This window comes from Ostrea edulis, chromosome 1 (genome assembly GCF_947568905.1).
Source record: "Ostrea edulis chromosome 1, xbOstEdul1.1, whole genome shotgun sequence".
NCBI lineage: Eukaryota > Metazoa > Mollusca > Bivalvia > Ostreida > Ostreidae > Ostrea > Ostrea edulis.
In genome coordinates this window covers 87715966-87732586 of record NC_079164.1, presented here as the reverse complement: position 1 = coordinate 87732586, position 16621 = coordinate 87715966, and positions in this window count along the sequence as shown.

The window sequence follows — 16621 nt, the reverse complement described above, 5'->3', positions numbered from 1 at the left end:
GGTCTGTGTTTGTCCTATTAATTATTCAGCACCACTTATTCCAAGCACAAGTACTATGAAACTGAAATTTTTAAAAATCTGCTGGAGTTCCTCATTGAGAGTATTTTCGTAGTCTGTTGGAATTCCCATGGGCGCAAATTGTGCTACTTTGTCAACTGACCTGTTTTAATATTCTTATGAAGCAAAATTATATCAACTACTATGTAAGAAGAGAAAATATCTTGCTGTGGCCCTCGGGTCGACATTTAGATATATAGACGACGTTTTATCTATCAAAAAGAATAATTTTCATTCATATGTTAATTCGATACATCCCTGTGAACTTGAGATAAAAGACACCACAGTGTCGTCCACTTCTGCTTCATACTTAGACATTGTATAGAAAATAGATATTAACGACAACTCAACGTCATGACAAACGGGATGATTTCAGTTTCTCCATCGTCAATTTCCCATATTTATGTACATGTAGCAATACTCTATTATCACCTACTTGTGATGTGTATATATCTCAACTGTATATGTAACAGCTCTTTGTTTGCTATATTTCTGTATTCTGTTGTATAATGGTGATGAGGTCCAATAAATTGAATTGAAAAGTTTATACTTTAGCACCAAATTACTTAAGGGCCCTTTTTGCTCGAAGTAGTTAAATTGATGCCCAAATATTACCAGGTATGATTGACAGTCACAAGTGACGTCTTTTTTCTCATTTAAATGGTAAAATTAATAATTCAAATTTTTAAATTATATACTAGTATTGAAATGTTGGTGCAATTAGTAAATTCATGGCCAAAACTCATAATTAATACTCTCATATGATCAATTTTGCCTCATACAAATAGAGATTTGAATGTTTTGAAAATTTGAATTTCATTATATCATTGCAAGTTTAGAGCCATTTGTAAATTCGTGTCCAAAATCATGATCAACAGCTTTAAGTCAATATTGGCTAAATCAAAGATAATGACATCCTTTTTACAGAGATCAGGAACAGGAAATCCAAAAAGAATTGGAACCCCGGGGAGTGGTCAATGTCAAAAGGTTTACTAGAAAACGGAATGAGAACATTGAAGCAACAAATGCTTGTTTATTAAGTTTTGGAATGCCAATACTTCCAACAAATATTAAAGTCGAGCTTACCAAAAGAAGATAGAAATGTTTGTACGAAATCCGCTGCGTGGATTTATATATCAGCGATCTGACCATGGACAAACAAATTGTAAAGGCTCCGAAGCTTTCTTTAGGTGTGGTGAGGAAAAAGTTATCACAAGGAACACAAATAAAAAAAATTGGAAAGGTTCCCACACGGCTTCCTCCAAGGTTGCGCGGTAATTTCAAAATCGTCAGTCCAATACATCCTTAAGCAGAAAAACGCTTAACTTACCACGAGGCCAACGCACTGTCAATATGTAGTGTTCCAAAACCAAATTTTCCATTATTTGCAACAGTTTTAAAAGCATCCTCAATGAAGGATATGTCAACTCAAGTCTGTGAGAATGACATATTCCTAAAGACAAATGTAGAATAAATTCAACAGTTGCTTCAGGGTCCGCAGCTAAGCTTGTACTTGCAACTTCTAAAAAGCCTGAAGCTGCAACTCCTGCGGAGCCTGCAGCTGCAGATGCCGCCAAACCATCTAACTCATATTCACAACAACAAAAATCGACCAAAACAGTATAGTGATTGGGTGCCCAAGGGGGCGAAAGATCCCGTCGCTATGTATAATATTTGGGATTTGGGGGGAAATGGAGTTTAATCCATCACACTCCTCATCACGAGTCTGGGATAATGATGGGAGGTAACACATAAGAAATCATGAATCATCCGACATTAATTCAATGGAATTTTCGAGGCTTTAGAGTAAATTTCAATGAATTATCGTTACTTAATCAGAACCACAACCCGATAACCATACATGTATGTTAACAAGAAACACATTTGAAAGATACAGCTACATGTACGATAAATATTAAACAAAAATATATACTATGTATAACCATTACGCTTAAGCAGACAGAACCTCTAGTGGTTCTTCAATAGCAGTCCATAACAACTACATTCATAGCCAAATTAACTTGAAAACAAATCTTCAAGCTATAGCAATTCGTTTTTCCCTTGTTAAAACAAATTCCCTTTGTTCTAGATATATTCCTCCAAACTATCAACTGCAATTTCGGGAACTTGTAGATTTAATGCAACAACTTCCAACTCCTTATGAACGATTTCAATGCCTATAACCCGCTATGGGGTAGTGATAAAATGACAGATATAAGTAAGAAGAAACACTCAAAGATGAAATATCTCATCACAATCTTTGTATTTCAAAGAGGGCTCTAACACGTATCTTCATCCGGGCATTGGTTCATATTCTTTAATCGATATTAGTATAGTGGATCCCTTTTACTTATGGATTTAAACTGATCTGTACATGATGGTTTGTGCGGAAGCGATAATTTCCCTATTATTGTTAAAGCAAATACTCCTCCAGAAAAGGATTCTGTTAAAACTGGACAAAGCTGATTGGACATGTTTCAGAACTCTGAGTGTGCAAGATATCTCTGCTGAAAAGTTTGAAAACCACCCAGACCCCATTAACAAATTTACCGAAACTCTACTACAGATAGCAAATAAATGCATACCTAAAACCTCGACAATTTCTGTTAAAAGGTCAATGCAAAGAAGCAATTAAAGCTCGTAAAAAAGTAGAGACATTCAATAGATCAATAGATCTATTTTGTATTGCTTGTAGGAGTTATGAGATTAATCACTGTTCGTTATCCTCACCTTTCATCACGCACTTCTTTAAATCTGAATAATTTTCGCATATATCAAGCAAAGGCTCATAGAACCATACATATTATTAAAACAAAATCCAGGAAAATAATTGTTTCGAGTCTAAATTCACATACTCCTATAAATAAAGTTTGGAATGCGATAAGGGAAATAAAAGGAAAGGGTTCCGGTAAATCACATCAGCATGCAAGATGAAGATAACGAACACGGCGGATGTGACCGGTCAACAGGGGATGCTTACTCCTCCTATGCACCTGATCCCACCTCTGGTGTGTCCAGGGGTCCGTATTTGCCCAACTATTTATTTGTATTGCTTATAGGAGTTATGAGATTGATCACTGTTCGTTATCTTCACCTTGCACATGATGGTATGAACTGTGAAGATTTACGCCTGTATACTTCAGTCCTACAGGAAAAGTACGCCGGCGTAAAGTGTTGGTGTTTATACCTTCATGTATTTTCAAAAATGAGATTTATTTTCTATGTTTTATATTCAAACTCTATTTTCATTTCTGTCGAGAATTCCCGGTCGTTAAAATAGTCGTACTATATCTATTAAGATCCCCATGCACATAATTCACATTCCTGAGGAAATGCCTATCATTTCAATTGGTAAAGATTTGAAGGCAAAACCATCGGAAATGTAATCAATATGATATACACATATGGTCAGACGTTTACAGTACAACGATACATAATAATACCCACACAACAATTTTCAGTAACACCAAAAGGATGAAACAAAAGAAGAAACAGACATTGGGTATCTCATCCTCTATCTGAAATAGTATATTTAGTAATTATCCATGAAGGAGAAATTTCCATTAATTTTACTTTTTTGCAACCCGAAACACACAGAATTCACTTAGATAATGTATTTGGGTAGGTATACTTACATATTCTTTTATCAATACAACTATCTATAAATGTGTAGTCTTTTTATTTACGTATATGTATGATTTCATGAGGCATATTTTCCATTTTTAAGGACAATCATTGGTATTACATAATTCTCCATAGTGATTTTGACATATATGACGATGATTATCTACCTGGTGCAGAGGAAATGTATGTAAATATATATTTCTCTTTATATATATATATATATATATATATATATATATATATATATAATGATTGATGATTGTTATTAATGCACTATCATATAATTGTATTCTAATATGACACCGTTATCTTTATATTGTTATAAGAAACATAGTAGGAATTTACGTCTTATAACTCATCAATATTACATCTGGATCATAGTAAAAAGTGCAAAAATACACACACACCCCTTCGAAAAAATACACCTCTGTATCATAGTTTTAAGTTTACAGAGATTATGTAACATCAATAAATCAATTTGATTTTCCTTTCATTAATTCTGAAAGAATATGACAAGGGAGTCATTTTAGCATGCATAAAATTTACTGTAGAAGTTTATAATTTCTATTCATATAGTGATTCCTGTTCTTAAATGAAATAAATGAACAGTAAACATTATAAATACATTACACACGTACACACGTAACGTTACATCGACGTAATGCAATTTTCAGAAGGAAGGTGTCAACTTTGCAATGTTGTAACTCAATAGATATAAGGAGCTTTACTGAAATATTTAATATTTTTATTTATTGATATTAAACCTCTTAACAAATGTTAAAATCTCATTTTCTTGAAGAAAAAAAAAACCCAACTCAATAAGCCTGGTTTTCCGGTGGCTGATCACAAATTTGGAAATACAATCTATGTTAAATATTGGAAAAAACAGAATCTTTCACTTCAATTTCAATCTTAGACATTCATTGGTTGATTGTATCTTGTTTAACTTCTCGAGAATTTTTCACCCATATGGAGACATCACCAAGACCGGTTAAGGGCTTCAAATTTAAGCCATTGCTCGGCGCTTATGACAGTGAGGTTTCTTTAGCATGCACCACCTACTGTGACAGGGATATCCGTTTTTAAGGTAATTTCCAAGGACCCGTGACATTCACACCTGATGTCAAGCGTTTGGCGATGGAACAACTGTCACTACCTGTTTTAACGACTTAGATCTGTCGCGGCTACCTACTAGAGATAGTTTATCTGTTATGTAAATAAAGGTGTAGATAATGTGATACTGGTTATGAACTATCTTCATAAAAAGACTCCCTCCCTCTGAAAACATTTGTGGCTCGCTCATATGATGACGTCCGTTCTGCTTTGAATTATGTAATGTAGATATTTTTCAGTACATATGCAATTTCATAAAACATTATTTTCAATAAGTCTCGGAAGAAAAAAAAGACGCATATACGTCTCATTGTTTTTTTTTTCATTTCATTTTATTCAGGTATAAAATACCACAGACTGTCATGATTATTTTAGAATAACAAATTAAAACCTGGCATAATCTATAGCACTATGTAGTTATAACAGTTAAAGAATAAGTAACTGTATGAATAACATGACAAATGATGATATAATAACCTAAGGATAACCCATAAAAGCTTAAATTAGCTTATTTCCAATGGGGTCCATATATTTATACAATAGATATGATCAACAGACAAAAAGAATAAACATTATATGACTAACAATTGGAATTTTGGCAGGTTTTGATTAATAGTTGCATTATGCGTTGAAAAATGACAAGCTTCAGACATATTTTATAATAGATTACTAATGTGTAAAAACCATAAGTATTAAACAAAATTGGACATGTTATCTGGTTATACCCCTTGCCTTGCTAGCTAATAAGGACTTTACAGCCTTTTAAAAAAAACCAAGAAGATTCTTTGCCTTTATCTTAGGTATGATATTTTTTTTATTTGTAGCAATTCTAATATTATTATTGTTTCGAGCAAATCGACCACAGAGATAACGTGGGGCTTTACCATGAAATATATTAAATACATGGTTAAATCTTAGTTGAGTAGCTTTGTCATCCATTCTTAACATGCCCAAAGAATCTAGAATGTCACTATAAATGCTAACTATAGGACCTAGATTTAAATTAAATCTGACAACTTTGCCAATACCACAATACCAATAAGAACATGCATAATCAAAATAACATTGTGTTAAAGCAGGACATAACGTCTGTCTTGACTGTAAATTTAGGCAAGATGCATTTCTGTACTAAAAATGAAGTCTAGCATTTACCTTTTGTAGAATGCTTGAAACAATATTTTCACATGAGAAAAATCTATCTATACATACACCTAAATATTTAACACTATCAGATGCTTTGATTTCATGACCATTACATAGAAGTTTAAAACTTGTAACATTTTTCAATTTTTGGGGTGGTGTAAATAAAATGGTTAATGTTTTTCCAAGGTGAAAAGACAGTTTGTTATCTACAAGCCATGAAGAGCAATTTTCCATAACATTTCCTAGTTTTTGTGCAATGGCACCAAAATCTCTATAAACATAAGATACAGCACTATCGTCGGCATATAAAATCAACATGCAGTCTTTGTCAATACTTCTAGACATATCACTGACATGCATTAAGAATAGAAGAGGGCCTAAATTGCTCCCCTGAGGTACTCCACAATCTATTGGGTTAAAATTGAATCGTCAACTTCCCATATTTATGTAGCTATATTCCATTATCACCTGCATATGGTGTTTATATCTCTCAACTGATTCAATATGCAATGCAAGAGCTTGTTCTGCGTATAGTCAGTTTTTAAATCGAGGTAAGCTACTGACAAACAAGCTCATGGTACAGGGGTTTCAACAGTCTCGATTGAAGTCAGCATTTCGCAAATTCTATGGTCGTTATGACGATCTAGTTCGTCAATACAACCTATCATTACAAGGTAACTTGCTCACGAGTTTGGGTGCAATTGTAGTAAAAAAGCTGTTAAAAATATGTAATAGTTTTACCTTCATGCTGAACCTGTCCATCAATTCTTAAAACAATGTTGTCATTACGTTTTTATTTGTTCTTATAACCAATATTCTTAAGTTGTTGCCATAATTTCTTTGGTTCAGACCTATTTTCTTCGAGTGTGTGTTGGAAGTAACATGATCTTGCTTTTTTAATTTCTCTTTGTACAAGATTTCTCAATGTTAAACTTATACGGTACCAATTATAATGCACCAGATGCGCATTTCGACAAATAATGTCTCTTTAGTGATGCTCAACCGACATTTTTTAAATCTGAAATAACAATAAACTTGTAAGAGCTATTTAAGGGAAAACAGAGTGCTAAAAAGTGGAGTCAAATTCGTCAAAGGATATGAGGGAGATAATCCTTAATTTTGAAATGAATTTCTAAATTTTATCACAGCAATTCGATATACATCCGTATTTTCAAGCTAGTAACGAAGTACTTAGCTACTAGGCTGTAGAGGCCATCGGGGACTAACAGTCCACCAGCAGAGGCCTCGACCCAGGCGTCATAATGTAAAACTTATACGGTACCAATTTTGATGCACCAGATGCGCATTTCGACAAATAATGTCTCTTCAGTGATGCTCAACCGAAAGTTTTGAAATCTGAAATAACAATAAAGCTGTAAGAACTATTTTATGGAAAAACAAAGTGCAAAAAAGTGGAGTCAAATTCGTCTAAGGATAAGAGCTATGCGTGAGGGAGATCATCCTTAATTTTGAAATCAATTTCTAAATCTGTTATTCAGTCTATTAAATTGCTTGTAGTCCTCTTGGTTTCTGTGGGTTTTTTTTTTTTATATATAAGTAACAATGTTTATCTCTATCTTTAATAAGACTCCAAATAATTATAAGAAGTCATCCATGGCTCGGTTATCTGCTTTGCTCGTATTTCAACAACTGGAGCCAAAGTATCTAATACTTTTGTAAATATTTGTTTAGAAATGGACCAAGCTCCATCGACACATTCACAATTTAAACAGTTACTCCATTCTACACTAGACAAAAGAAATTGAATTGATTCAACAGAATAATTGTTTAATCATCTAATCTTAATTGTATTGTGATCCTTAAAAGTACCTCTAGATACTTTCCTTGTACAAAACGTTAAATAATGATAACTTATACCAGTGGTGATAACACCTGCGTTAACAATGTTTTATATTGAAATTACAAAGGATATGATCAATTACAGACTCTGTGTTGCAGGTAACTCTTGTTGGATCAAGTATAATTTGGTCGAGACAAAATAAATTCAAAGTATTCAAATAATGTTTATATAACGGATGGTTCTTGTTGGCTGTACAAATGTTAAAATCACCCAAGATCATGGTTTCACAGTCAGTTTTTCCTGCTTAAAAGTAAACAATTCGAATCTTGTACACGTCTCGTTTTTCTTCCTGCTTAAAAGTAAATAATTCGAATCTTATACACATTAAATGATTCCCTATATATATATTGACTGTTGTTATATATGGAATTAATGTGATTGTGCTGTAACCAAATTGGTGTTTAATTTGATAGGATTCGAAATTCTTGTTGCACTTTTCCATGAACATTTGAACTCTATTGTACATCAACTACCGTCCATTGAAAAGAATGTGAATATTGAAGGAATATATCTCGACAAAATGCTAATGACAGGGCCTAAACCTTACAAACAGTCTACCTGGAATCCTTATTCGCTTCCGCAAGGACCAGGATGCAGACATAGAACATATGTTCTACTAGTTTTATGTTAAGAAGGGACAAAGAGACTTTCTTAGGTTTTTCTGGTATAAAGACAATAATCCTAAACTTCGCCTCATTGAGTATCGCATGTGAGTACACGTCTTTGGCAATGCAGTCTTCTGCTTTTGTCACTTACAACCTTAGGAAAATTGCAGAAGAATGTGAAGATCTTTATCGTTCTGATGTCAACTACTTTGTGCACAAAGACTTTTATGTTGACGACGGATTAGTATCATCATCTCGTGAAAAAGTCTTCGACTTGGTCATTCGAACTAAATCAGCCCTACGAGACACCTGTAAACTTCGTCCACATAGCATTGCCTCAAATGACGGAAATTTTGAACAGCCTTTGTGAAGAAGACCTGAATAAGAATCTTAAGGAAATTGAGTTCGGGGAAAATAACTCCATGTTACCTGTTCAACATAGCCTTGGTCTTTCATGGTACTTAAATAATGATACCAAACACACGAAGAGAAATGTTTTCGCTTCTAAATAGGATTTTTGACCCACTTGGATTTCTATCACCTGTTACTGTTGCTGGAAAAATCCTCCGAGAAACAACTGGTATCGACTGGGATCAGCTATTACCTTTCTCTTTTGACTGGAAGTGAAAAGAGTGTTAAACATCCTTGGAGTATTTACATGAAATGGGAATTCCTGTATCTTTGAGTTGTGTCAGCAATGTAGAACTGCATGTTTTTTCGGATGCATAGAAAAGCCACTGCAGCGACCAACAACAGTAACCTTGGATTCATTCTTGGAAAATCAATATCCAACATACAGATGATGAGACAACTTCAGATTCTCAGTATCCCCTGAGAGATTTGTTCAGATGTCAAGGTCATAAAAACTTCAGTCAATACATCAAAGAAGCCTTTGACTGACCTCTCTGAAAAAATTTCAAAAATGGAAAACTCTGATCTCTTCCATTGCATTCCTTCGTCATTCTGTAAAAACATTCAACCGTAAACAACACACGTTTGGATGGCATTTCTGCAGAGAGAGTGTGAGTGTCCAGTCGTGTCAAGAAACACAAAAATTTGTGTTGCGTGAAGTACAGAAAGAATGTTTCAATGATGAAATTCGGTGTCTTGAAGAAAAAAGAACTTTACCAAAGAGCAGTTCTATTTCACAACTTTGTCCTATATTAGACTGTGATGATTTACTGAGAGTTGGTGGACAACTCAACAATGTGAAACATATGTTGCCTACAGGATAAATCAATCCAATATATACTAGCGGAAAAAAGAAACTGTGCATTATAAATTTTAGTATAATTTTTCTATATTTATTGTTTATATCTATAAAATCTAAACAATCGATAAAGGTGATGTTTTTTTAACAATATCGGATAGTACCCGACTCAGATGCACGGACTTTTTCATGGTTAGTGAACACATGTTGTTTATTGAAGTATTCATACGCACGAGTTTTACTGGCCAATACTGTTTGGAGTAAGAAGTGTATAAGGTTTGTTCGGACACTATTCGTTAAGGAAAGCACTTTAGTTTTGACAAAATTTACCATTCTGTCATGCCACGACTCAGCGAAAACCAACGCAATCGTGCTGTTGGGATGCTTCAAGCTGGAATGGCACAAAATATCGTAGCAAGACACTTTGGAGTTCATCGGAACACCATCCAGTCATTATAGAGACGTTTTCAACAATCTGGTAACACTCGGGATCGACCACGTTCTGGGCATTCTCGGGTGACGTCGCGTCGACTGGACAACCACATTAGACTTGTGCACCTGCGAAATCGTTTCCAGACAGCAAGTTTGACTCCTCGTAGCATTCCTGGACTTCGACCAATCAGTCAAAGAACTGTGTGTAATCGTCTGCACGAGCACATCAGACCAAGACGTCGAGCGGTGCGTCCAATACTGCTTCAGCGTCATCGTATCGTTAGACTAGCGTGGTGGTGCAGACAACATCTGCGATTCAGAATACAGGACTGGGCCAATATTCTGTTCACTGATGAATCCAGATTTCTTTTGGATAGCAGTGACGGCCGTTGTAGAGTGTATTGTCGCGTTGGGGAGGGGTACCAAGACGCTTGTGTTGTGCAACGTCGACAATTCGGTGGAGGTATCGTTATGGTGTGGGGTGGAATAACAGCACGTGGAAGGACCCCTCTACAAATTGTCAATGGAAATCTCACCGGCATACGCTATCGAGACGAAATTATTCAGCGCCATGTGATACTCTTCATACAGAGACAGCAAAATCACATCACTCTGCAGCAAGACAACGCAAGACCACATGGTGTACGTGTAGTCAGGGACTTTTTTGTTCAACAGAATGTCGATGTCTTGCCTTGGCCAGCTGTTTCCCCCGATTTATCGCCGATCGAGCACGTCTGGGATGAAATGGAACGACGTCTACGCCGTTTGCCAAATCAACCAGTGATATTGGCTGATTTAGGCCAGGCTTTAACCAACATCTGGAACAACATCCCTCAAGCATTTCTGAACACTATAGTGGCATCAATGAGGCGCCGTTGTCAAGCATGCGTGAATGCAAATGATGGTCACACGCGTTATTAACTTTGTTAATTCAAGTTTGAATACCAGTGTCTTTCGAGTGTATTGAAATTGACTTTATTCGACGTTAACATTACTGGATTATGAAATGTTGTAACGAATACATTTGTTAAAAGTATTACAAAAAATAAAATTTGTTCATTGTAGAGGCTGGTCCAATCGGCAAACATTTGAATGAAATTGTAGCAGTGTGGATATTCAATTCCCCACATTCCTTTCACATGGGAGCGCATGATCGGCCTCATAAGAAGGATTCTCGATTCCATGCTGCTGGATCCAAATGCTGAACAGCTAACACATGAAACTTTGACTGTCTTTATGGCAGAAGTGTGTTCTATTTAAAACTCAATACCTTTGGTGCAGATTTCCTCCGATCCGAAATCGACGTTCTTCGCCCTGCAATGTTGTTAACTGGAAAAGTTAATTACTTACCTGTCCTACCAGAAAGTTTGGACACAAAGGATACATATCGTGCACAGTGGAATCATGTACAAGTGATTTCCGACATATTCTGAAAACACTGGAGACCGGGTCATTTACAGAACTAAGTAAATACTTGTTTTTATATAATTGGTCATAGTAATTGTTTGAATTTATACATATATATATATATATATATATATAATGTTGTAAGTTGTATATACATGTAAACAATCACTTTTGTAATTGGGATACTTTTGAGAATTCGTAAACCTGTTTTATAGAGTTAAAGTAATTTCTGTAGTGTTATTTAATGAACATTGACATTACGTACTGATGCCTATGGAATGTGTAACGTTGTATTTCTACAAGCTATTTGTTAATGTGTAGCTTCTTACCGTACTCTCACGCACTCACATGTATGTACACACACTCGAACAGGATTTTGGAGGAATAAAGCTGGGTCATACTTAGAGTTGTGTTCTGTTGGTGTTAGTGTTGGTTAACTATGTAAAGGGCAGAATAGTGATATTAAATTATGGAATTCATGTATTTCCATAAATCATTTTGTAATGGTTGACGGTATTCTAGGACTTTGGGCAATTGGTACATAATCATTTTCACACATGTAGTGACTGTTCCTTAGCCAGTCGTCTGGCACGTGCCAGACACGAGTATTTCAGATATGAGTTCGACAAGAGAGGCAACGGTTCAAGGTAGGAACGACATTAAGCGTCATACGTACGTCAGAAATTGTAATATTTCACCTAAAGCTGGTGAGATATCAATATGAGTAAACATTTCTGGAATTGGTCCTTGGACGACAAAAAGCTAACAAAGATATCCTCTTGTCTAAATGTATTAACTTAGAGTATTGTTCTTTGTTGTATACATGAAAGGTGAAGATAACAGTGATCAATCTCATAAACAGGGTGATGATTTGTTGTTATAACGACTTTTACCAATTAAGATGTAGTTAAAAGGAATTAAACCAACTCGATGACACTCTTCAAAACGATTAGTTCTTTTAGTTCTGAACTGTTAATTTAGACATATTTTAGATAAACACCATAGCAAATGATTATCAGAAAGTAAATATGACGAAAGTGAACATACTGTGCTCCTTTGTTAGCTGACCTGTTTCTATATTCATATGAAGCAGAATTTGTTCAAAAACTTCAACGTGAGAAGAAAAAATTTCTCGCTGTGGCCTTCAATTCGACATTTCGATATATCGATGAGGTTTTGTCTATTAACAATAAAAACTTTCATTCATATGTCGATTTGATATATTCCTGTGAGCTCGAAATAAAGGACACCACAGAGTCGTCCACTTCTGCTTCATACTTAGATATTTTATTGAAAGTAGACATTAACGGCAAACTGACAACTCAACTGTATGACAAACGGGATGCTTTCAGCTTCTCCATCGTCAACTTCCCATATTTATGTAGCAATATTCCATTATCACCTGCATATGGTGTTTATATATCTCAACTGATTCGATATGCAAGAGCTTGTTCAGCGTATAGTCAGTTTTCAAATCGAGGTAAGCTACTGACAAACAAGCTCATGGTACAGGGGTTTCAACAGTCTCGATTGAAGTCAGCATTTCGCAAATTCTATGATCGTTATAACGATCTAGTTCGTCAATACAACCTATCATTGGGTCAAATGCTGTCTGACGTGTTTCATACCGATTGTTAAGCCGTTCTTGGCACACTAATTTTAACTGCGGATAACTCTGTTTACCTGATCAGGATATAGGGCTCACGGCGGAAGTGACCGGTCAACAGGGGATGCTTACTCCTCCTAGGCACCTGATCCAACCTCTGGTGTGTACAGGGGTTCGTGTTTGCCCTACTATCTATTTTGTATTGCTTATATAGGAATTATGAGATTGATCACTGTTCGTTATCTTCACCTTGCATATTATTAAATCCTGAAAAGAATACAAATTTGAGAGTAGGGCAACTCCGAGCCACTGGAAACACCAGAGGTTGGATCATGTGCCTAGGAATAATAACCAACCTCTATTGACCGGTCATACCTTCCGTGGTCCCTAAGTCTCGAATATTAAAAAAGCGTAACTTTTAATTTAGTAGATTTTAGTTAGGTTCAGTTTGCAATGAATGGCCTAGCGATTTGTCTCAAACACTTCAGACAACATTCAACTTATCGTCAGGTTGCATTTACAAATTGGATCATTATAACGACTATATCATTTTCAAAATGTTTACTATTTGAAAATTGATCATTCGCAGAACATTTTATCGCCTATCAAATCAGTTGAGAGACATAAGCACGATTTGCAGTTGATAGTGGAACATTGCTACATAATTATGGAAAGCTAACAATGGGGAAGATGCAAAGACATTCCCCTTGTCACAGAATTTAGTCGTTGGTTTGCGTTAACGTATATGTTCACTAAAATATCAAAATGTGAAGTAGATATTAAAAAAAAATTGGTTTCGAGTTTCCTGGCATATATGGAATTGCGATATGAATTAATGTGAATATTGTTAAAAGATAAAATATCATCAAGGTATCTATATGTCGTGCTGAAAGCCACAAGGAGCTTTTTCTGTTCTTTTTAAATAATATCTTTTGATAGGATAAAGTATACCAGTCTAGCTAATACTACACTTGCTGTTGGCAAAAAATAGACGTGAGCAATTTGATTCTGGGAATGACTATTTTAACCTTTAGTTTGGAAAATAATAGTGATAATAAAATAAATACATCGTGTTCAAACAATTAGTACATGTGTTAAGTGATTTACAAAAATGCTACATTCTATTCCCGTTAGGGTTTCTCGACAAGGCATAAGATCGTCGTTGGTTGTATAATATCCGACTGAGAGGGCGCATTGTTCAGCCTGACATCAGTAGATTGTAAAATTCCTCATTAATTTCTCACCATGAAGATGTAAATTATTCACAGAAATGTCATGCCCGAATCATCCAGACATCACTAACGCACTGAAGACCTCGAGTGGACGAACGAATGGAAACGTGACATTGTACTTTTGTATGAGTGGATTCACTGCTAATAATGCAGATCCATTAATTTGGTGTATTGGGGATCAATGGACAGGGACGAACTACACCTGTTTAGTCGGTAAAGAGTTAATTTGGCAAGGATATGATGTAATCCCGATCACGAAAATGAGCAATATTAAGAAATACCAATTGAAAAAGGAATTGTATCATGATGAAAATAAACTATATTATATTGGAATTTATTTAGTAGCTCTAAACATTGAGTAAGGGAGACAGATACATATGGAAATGTTTACTATTCTGTATGAATTGTATAATGTTTGACAACTCCCGGGATTTCGAGGTATGAATGGTAAATTGAACATATGGATATATGTTGGTACATGTAGATCCGGTGCCTTGTGATTCACCGTTGCCATTACCAAACGCAGATGTCTTCTGGAACGTCTCGATGGCGATGTACACCTGTAGAGCCGGTTACAGAGCATCTGGCGATGTCCACTGGAGTGCTTGTGAAAATGGAGTCTGGACCTCTGTCTCTGGAGTGTGTGAAAGTTAGTATTTTCTGGCAATTATGAAAAGTGGACCTCTGTGTCTGGTGCATTTAAAGGTTTGTATTTGGTTGTAATTGTGATACATGGACCTATGTTTCTAATGGTCTGTATTTCCTTGTAACACCCCCTCTCTCTCCATCTCTCTTTCTATGTGTGTGTGTGGGGGGGGGGGGGACATCAAAACATATATGTTTGTAATAATAAAAACTGCAACTTTGTCTCTGGAGAATATGTAATTTGGATCTATTTACATGAAAGTATAAGTGATCTACGGAAAACATAAATAACCTTCATGTACATTAAATGCATATAAGTGTGTACAGAAGCCCATTAGTGCAAACCAAAACTAAATTCAAAAAACGAAATTACTAAATATAAAACGAAATTAATATATATATAAAAAGCCAAAACTAAATAAAAATCAAAATTATTAAATAAAAACGAAATCAATAAATAAAAATCAAAATAATTAGATATAAAACGAAATTATTAAATAAAATAGGAAATTAATAAATGAAAACGAAAATATTAATTAAAAAACAAAATTAATGTATAAAAAACCAAAACTGAATAAAAAAAAAGAAATTATTGAATTAAAAAACGAAAACTAAACTAAAAAACGAAATTACTAAATAAAAACCGAAATTAAGAACAGGTTTTGAGAATATTATGTGTGTGTGTGTCAGTAGAGCTTAAGGAGGTATTATACATCGTCATAATGGCTGACTTCCTTTTCAAACATGGATGAAAATATAAATATCAGCAATATTTGTCTATTCATTTCAAACATTCTCGCCTAGCTGAGTAGCTCAGTAGGTAAGCACGTCGACTGCTGAATTGTAGACCGTGTGTTCCAGTGCAGCAGGGGTTTTAAATTTTATATAGATTGCTTTCAAATAAAACTGCATTTTTTTTACTTAATAAAGTAAATTTGAAAGTTTCAATTTCAAAATATTGTTGTACATATCGTCCACATTTCATCCATATCAAATTTCTCTGGTGTAGCATACCTCATTAACAAGGAAGGAAACATAGCTCCTAATTCTTTGATTTATGGCGATTTCATCATCGTTAATGGAGTTATACAGAAATCTAATGACAAATACAAAACAGCCAACTTATTCATTCACTACACGTTTATCTACCATGTTCGCTGAAAGGTCCCAGGCGTTGTGTTTCGGATAACAAAATTTCTCCAAAACTGCTTCAACACTAGCCCCCATAAATCTAGTAAGAAAACAAATGACTCTCATCAGCCACGTACCTCAACAATCACTTGACTTTACACTAATTAAGTTTTGGCGGTGTGATACGGTGTGTACCAGTGTGGCTGCTAAAACTGGTGGCCTTTGTTTATGCCAAGCGCTGAAAAAATTGCTGTGTCATGTAGAATTAATGGCTTATCAGTTCACATCAGTACAATACGTTCCTTTTCTTATGCATTCATTAATTTCGTTTTTTATTTAATAATTTCGTTTTTCATATAATAATTTCGTTTTTATATAATAATTTCGTTTTTTATTTAGGATTGTTTTTTATGAAATATTTTCGTTTTTAATTTGATATTTTCGTTTTTCATTTGATATTTTCGGTTTTTATATAATAATTTCATATTTTATACAATATTTTCGTTTTCTATATAATAAATTCGATTTTTATATAATTTTTTCGTTTTTTATTTA